This window comes from Paramormyrops kingsleyae, chromosome 10 (genome assembly GCF_048594095.1).
Source record: "Paramormyrops kingsleyae isolate MSU_618 chromosome 10, PKINGS_0.4, whole genome shotgun sequence".
NCBI lineage: Eukaryota > Metazoa > Chordata > Actinopteri > Osteoglossiformes > Mormyridae > Paramormyrops > Paramormyrops kingsleyae.
Genome location: NC_132806.1, coordinates 10,082,597 through 10,090,063, shown reverse-complemented (window position 1 = coordinate 10,090,063; position 7,467 = coordinate 10,082,597). Strand labels below are relative to the sequence as shown.

General features: G+C 48.2%; 1 long non-coding RNA gene across 1 annotated transcript in view; it reads right to left on the bottom strand.

The window, feature by feature from the left end:
- Positions 1–5,853, bottom strand: part of LOC140593278 (uncharacterized) — a 35,608-nt gene extending 29,755 nt beyond the window's left edge. The window contains exon 1 of the long non-coding RNA XR_011993538.1: positions 5,532–5,853. This is a non-coding gene — a long non-coding RNA (uncharacterized lncRNA). The remainder of the gene's footprint in view (positions 1–5,531) is intronic.
- Positions 5,854–7,467: the final 1,614 nt, after the last annotated feature.

Below are 7,467 nucleotides of genomic sequence, written 5' to 3'. Positions count from 1 at the left end.
GTGACGCTGGGGGACAGCAAGTGACAGCCGCGGTCGAGTGACCCAAGAGCCACTTACGAGATGACAATCTCCGTCTCCGATGGGCCAATTACCGCTCCCTTTTTGGCGGTGAGTTGTCAGGGAGGTCCACGCCAAGGAAGAGGAAATTAAACACACTGCGGTCCCAGGAAACGGGCTCATGGCTGCGGTCATTAATTAAAATCACAACACGAAGGTCCGACTACCGCGACGCATTTCCGATGGACTAAGAATAAGACCGGCAGAATCCTGAGGGTGTGGCTGTAAGGACTGAAAGGCAAAACAAAACAGGCTTTGTCGCAATTTCCGTTAGTACAAGAATGCAGAATTCTGGTGAAATAAGTCTATGGGGGAAAAAATCCATTGTAATTACACGTCTTCGAGGGAAGTGTGAGCGATTTGCGGTTGAAGTATGATGACATTCAAAATGACCAGTTCACAATTCCCAGCGAGAGCTGCTGGGGGGTATCAGCAGAATTAACCTTAAACCAGCACATTCTCATGTCGGGCAACAGAGAACACAGAGAACACAGCCATGCAAAAGACGCACGAACCAAGACTGTGTAGAGACACAAAGTCAACTGACACTCACCGGTTTATTTTCTTTTTTTAAGCATGTAAATAAATACAGACCTCAGCAGGGACACAGAAACCAACCCATAATCACTGCAATGAAAGCTTGGCGGGTATCAATAAATCAGCCCGCTCAAACCTCAGAATGTTCTCATCCATCGTTTTGCCCCCCCCCACCCCACCCCCCCAAAACCCCTTTCTGTTCACTTCAGATGCAAAAAAAAAGCCCTTTCAATTCTTCAACCCTATTAGTGAACAATCAATCCCATCTCATCTTTCGAAACCCGAGACGCACAGTCGTGACGGGTCGCCTTAAAAGGCCTCCGGAACAATAGGGGGCTGCTCGGACCGGATCGGATTCCGGACCTGGAGCGACAGGCCCGCCCACCGGCACCGCCTCGCCTCGCCATTCCCGAGTCGGGCGTTTTGGCACTTTGCGTAGAACAATACGCCGTGTACGAAAAGAGGAGACAGCCGGAAAGAATTCCCAGAGGGCGGCACACCAGTATGAGGGAGCGGCCTGACACGGGCAGGGTGGGCCGGCAAGGGCGTTGCAACACACGCAGACCCCCCCCTCTTTGTGTGTGAGGCTGCATGCTTTGACATGCACCTAAGATAAACCAAGGCCTCAGTAGCTGTGGTGGGGGGGGGGGGGGGGGGTGGAGCTAAAACTTTTAATATCCTTTTCTTTTCTGCCACTGCCGGTTCATTAAGAAATATCAGCTTTGCCCATCCGCCGCCCAGCCCCCCCCCCCCCCCACCATTATTCCAGCAAAATTTAAAAAGCCAAACCCAAGACTGAACCCTACTGACACCCTGCCAGCCAGTCCTCAGCTCCAGTCCCCCCCCCCCCGATTCCTCCATGTCACTTTCCAGTACGGCCACACACAGATTAATGAAGCTCCCAGCTTGTCTTATTAAATGATCCTGTATCCATTATCCTGCTCAGCCAGTTTGATGGTATCGATCGGGGTATGGCTGTGAGGAAGCCTGGGGAGCGTACAGAAATATTAAAGGGGGGGGGGGGGGGGGCGGAGAGTGATAGGAGAGGTGGACACCGGCCCCTCAAGTTTGTTAATGACAGGCACAGGAAAAGCATCGTCATGGGCCGGGAATCACATCTCGCCTGCTTTCACGGCGGCAACTCAATCGATCGGCTGCGGGACATCGAGCACCGCTGTGCACGCTAGGGCATCTTCCCTACCGGAGCACTCCATCCCTAAACGTTCCCCGGCTTCCTGCCACCGACACGCGCCCCACATGACCTCCTAACTACCCCAGAGAGATTTTAAAGCCACCAGGGTTAAACAAGGCTGACAACGAGGAGAACCTGAGGTCTGTCTAGGCCTCTTCTGGGCACAGGTCCGCCGCCAGACCGATAACTGGCCCGTTGGAACGCAAACAAACCCTTAATCTGTAGCACAAAGTAGCAAGTTTGATATTCACTTACATGAAATCCGTCTTATAAAATTCAGATCACAATCTCTTCCCATTAAGCAAAGACAAACACAGACAAGCCCTTCAAACAGGAGAGCGAACCTGCAACACTGAGCTTTTCAATTATTTTAATGGACACGTGACATTGCATATACATCTAAAGAGGACATGGAACAAACAAGAGCAGGGCAAACATCACCATGTTTAGAGTCATTTCTAAAGGAATCTTCTGCAATTCATGATAAAAAAATTCTATGAATAACGTCATTCACCAGCACATCTGTTTATTTAGGCTACCTTACTAAACAAACGTACATTCTCGCCGTTCAATTTGCCAGAGTGTGGGCAGGGCAGGGTAGAGGGGAGGGCGGGACGTGCGGGTAATCCAGATAGGGGCCGGGGGGGGCTAAAATAGGTCACAACGCCTGTGGATTGTAAGGCTGCTCGAGTCCAATCCCAGGCCTTAGGTGAAGGCTTATCCTCATTCAGAGGAGCCACTCGCATAGAGAAAACTAGCACTGCACCCCCCCCCCCCCCCCCCCAGGCTTTTCAAGAGAAGGCAGAACCAATGGTCTCTGACATGAACCTGGTTGAGATCAGGTCACTTTGAGCCAGAGCACAAAGAGGAGGAACAGAAACAAAAAAATTTGAACAGGGGATAAGCAATAGCTCTAGAGACGCTCCTGAGCTCCACTAGCCTCACCCACCCACCCACCCACCCATCCATCTGTCCGTCGGCCCTCCATGACGGATCCCCCAGTACACAGTCCAGGGTCACAGACAGCCCAGGGGCCCAAGCACTTCGTCGTCGTTGTCCTCCAAAAAACAGTCTGGGATGACCACCCAGACAGGAACCAAGAAATTCCCTCCGGATGCCACAGCCAGTCCCACAGGCTCAGAGCAGTCCGGGGGACGCGTTTGTCCGAACTGCAGTTTCCATTCCAGCCCTGGATAAACACAGCATGACCTGAGGCTACAGACGCCCCCTAAGGCTCTTCTCCGCTTAAGCTTTCCCTTGCACTCCTTCAGTCCCATTTACCGGCATTCTAGCAGGCTGGACACAGATGGACTGCAGAATTAAATGCCTTCATTTCCCCAGCTATGCATGCTGGCTCTTTGCATTCATCTCCGTAAGCACCCAGAACATCTGCAAATAGCTGGAGAGCACAAACATCGTCTGTTAAATGCTCTCTCATGCCCTCACACACACACCCCCCCCCCCCCAAAAAAAAAAATCACAACAGGAAAATAGACAGCTATCTGATCAGGCATACCATCATTCAACAGCTCCTAAAATGTCACTCCAACTCACTCTACAACCAACCCCAACGCAATCTACTTTAATCTTTTAATCTTCCCTCTATTCGGTCATAGTCATACCCTTGTTTTAACCCTAGATCAAAAATACAAACACAAAAATGGCGGCCACTATGGGAAAACCATAAAAACGCCGATGTTGGGTCTACCAGTCATGTCAGTCACACGTCGCCTCTATGTTCACAGTTAAACAATCTCTGGCAAGAGAAACGCTGGCGTGAAGCCCGTGGGTTACAGGTTGATCTGATTCCAGAACTTCCCCTGTGAAATTGGCTTGTTCAGACCACATTGCTGCGGCGTCCCTTTGGGTGATCCAGTTTCCTTCCACATTCCGACGGCGTCATGTTAGGTGCACGTTATCCTGAACCGCTTTGCATGTGTGAATGTCTGTGTCAGGGAGAGAGAGACCGGCACCCTACTCGGGCTGAAGCTCTATTCCACTCCCCAGCAGGATTCTAGAACTTTTATGTGGAAAAGCAGAATTTCTGTAAGATGTACCCTGTTGCATTTTTGGCTCCCAAGGTAACAGATAAGCCCCCAGGGCTGACACACACACACACTAGTAAGAGCAGACAGTGAGAGATGTGCAGATACATGCAAAAGTCAATGGCACATTCTGGGAAAATACCTAAAATTTGATGCAACTGTACAATATCTCAATAAACACACAACCTGAAGCTACTGCATCAATCTGGATAAAGGAGAATTCCAGAAGCCCCATAAACCTCACCTGACTTTTTAAATGCTTCCTGTGTCCCAGAGAAATATTCCCAGAGCCCTAGTTAGTTAAACTCCTGCCTGTAAGGGCCATGCAACTCTCCCTTACCTTAGCAAAGCTCACAGATGATCGCGGTGAAGTACCTGCCTTTTACGATTAGAAGTGGTGAACAGAAAACTAGGACTAGGCTCTGGTAAAATAACACGACAGGCCCTGATCTGAAATGAATGGACGCGGATGAAGGACTGGGCGACGAATCAAAGCGCTGCAGCCGTGGTACCGAGGACACAGGGTACAGATGCATGTGCGGAACACCGGCACCGAACGGCGACCACTCACCGGTCCCCAGCAAGTGACAGGCCCCCTCGTTCACAATGGGGGCTCCGGTCCCCGTTTTCACCATGTGGAATATCCGCGGGACCCCAAACCAGCAACAGTCTCCAACATTCTCCGGATATAAATATGCAATAAACAGTGGACTCCAGAGGCAAAACAAGCATAACCATGATGTTCAGCACATTACTGCTATACAGTATTTAAAAAATCCCCGGTCCACGTGTTTCATAAACTCTTTCAAACGCGGTTCGGCATCCTGCCGCTGCCAAACGCAACGGAGTAGCTTTACAGCAGTAAGCCGATCGCCACCCCTCAAAAGGTCAACTTGTTTATATCAAACAAATCAAAAGGTTCACGACAAACAAAGTTCAAAGGATCCCCTATTATTACCAGATTCGCTAAAAGAGCAAAGGCTCGAAAGAAAATACAAATCACACAACCTAATTTGGATCCTTTTGAAACAGCACATGCCAAACAAACCCAAAGCCCGGAATGGGAGAGAAGCGGCGATCTTCATGTGCTGCCGTCCCCATCTTCGGGGACCTCTGGGGAAGGGGATCGCCCCCATCTTCGGGGCTCATTATGTTGGATACAGAAAACTTTGCCGCGATAGCTTACAATTTGCGGCCGCAGCACGATCAACAGTTTAAAACACTTCGCGGCTCCCAAGCGAATCTGCCGATTTATCAGATTATTATCTTGGATCGTGTTATTGCTACGGATTTGCTCGCCTGCACGCCTTTCCCCTATCCCCTCGACCCGCAGCTACGGCTCCGTCTTCACCCATCTCGGCGCTACGGAAAGCAAAGCTGCTGCTCCCGCCGACAGCCACTTTGCATTGGCGTTCGCGCCGCCGACACACGGGGATAGCGCAGCCGCCGGCCGGGGGAGCCAGCAGCGGGTCCCGGCGTGGCGCTCGCCCGGGAGACCGGGATATGTAAAGGCCGGGATCCGCTCCGATTCGGCGTGCGGGGGCTGATCGGCGTATTCGCAGTTTCTTGCCCCAACAGAAGACGGAATACTCGCGCTGGCGGCTCCGGCGCAGACTCCCGCATGCGATCCAAGGCTGCTCCAAACAACAACCACAAAAAATCCACTTCGCCCGAATAGCTAGAACCAAAGGATCACTCACCCGGTGCCCACAACTCCTCTGCCCTTTAAACAAAGCCCCGATGCAGAGTTCTTCTCAGACCGGAGGTGCAGCAAGCGATCTCTCCGGCCCTGCAGCTCCTTACCTCGCCTCCTACAAACGGGGCTAGCCGCTCCGTCCCAGTTAGCGCTGCAGACTGGTGTGGTGGGAGCAACGCAAGGGGGGTTCGTCTTATTTCTTCGGGTGCCGCAAGGGGGCGACACGCGTTAAAGATTAACCAACTCAGCCCGGTGCGGTCGCGGAGTAGAGCTGCGGATTTTAAGCGAAAACTCCTTAGAAGAATGTGAAGCTTTAGCTTTTGTTTCCGGCTGCTTGTCTTTCCAACATTCTTCTACTTTCTGTTTCATTCAGGATGCGCTTAAATTTTGCTTTCCTTTTGAGAAACACCAATAAGATGCTGAATGGTTGTTTGAAATGTGCAGAGCTCGTTTAGAGGAGAGGGTGATGTATGTTATTAAAATGTATCTAAATTTTAGTTTTCAGTTTGACGTGTATCATTTTCTTTCATAAAACAAGCGGCTGCGAAAATTGAAAAGAACAAAACGCCACTTAAATTGACTGCATACCCAGATAGTACCATTCTATTGTTTCAACGTTGAATTATAGTTAAATGCGTTGAATTATGGTCGGTATTAAATAATCACCGTTGAAACTGAATTGATTTTTGGTCAGATTTTCAATATTGAAAAATTGATGGTGGCCAAACCTTGATTAAATGTTGATATAAATTAAAGACTGAAGATCAACGTTGTTTCAACCTTTTTGTCTGTTATGGAATCAATGTGATTTCAACATATGTGTGCTATTTGGGTATGTGTTAATCGGCAACTGTTTTGATCGTATACCCAGGGGCGCCGTAAAGGGGGTGATTTAGATAGAGGGCCTGAAAAATCTGGAGTATAATTCGTCTGGGTTGGGGACCCAACATGATATGCTTTTAAGGGGCCCAAAACAATTATCAGCACTCCTGGGTAGTCCATGCATTGTACTCATATTGATACCCACAACAGCCACAGATACACTCAAATGCATTACCAACTGTACCGCGTTTTATATGCATCATACAGAGTGACATGCCGGGTAGGATATTGCTACTGCGTGATTTAACCTTAATGTGTGCAATTTTAAAAAACAAACTATAAATGTTGTTATCCAGGAGTCTTCAGAGTATAGCCTACATTAAAAGTGCCATACGAAGTTGTTCCATATAGTCTCACCACTTACTTGTAGGTAAAAAAATGCGAGTGTGCAAGATTAAACAAAGAGTAGCCTAATGCACTCCTCGGTAATAATGAATCTCTGATCCCCAGCCACATTTAGCTCAGCAAGTACTGAGCACTGAAAGGTTTTGAATTCTGACACTAATGGGTCACGGACCTTGAGATCGTTTTAAAAAATAGTTTACTTCTCGCGTGCTGTATCTGCATGTCTACTTTACGGAATAATTAAATTGGCATACGCCAAATATGCAAGAGAAGCCTGACATGTATTCCCTCCCTTGTTTTGTTTCTCAGCTTCAATTAACGTTTCCTCCTAAGGTCACGCAACTGCGTACATCAATACATGGTACAAACATTCGTTCATTCATTCATTCATCCACCACTTACAAACAACATTTGGAAAATAACGTTTGGAAAATAAATATAGGCTAGTACTGAAAAACAGTACGCTTGGTGGAAAAAAGAGAACCAAATAACAACAACAATAATAATCATGCGAAACGAAAAATTAACAACACTAATTATATTAATGTATATGCTCTTATAGTGGACTTAAATTTAAGGGTCTTCCCAAAACACTTCAGCTAAATTCCTTGCTTTTGCTGCAGATATTTTAATAGAATAAAATGTATTCAGCTTCATAGAGGGTCGACCGATATAATCTACGGATATCTTTCAGTATATACGTAATAGGTAAC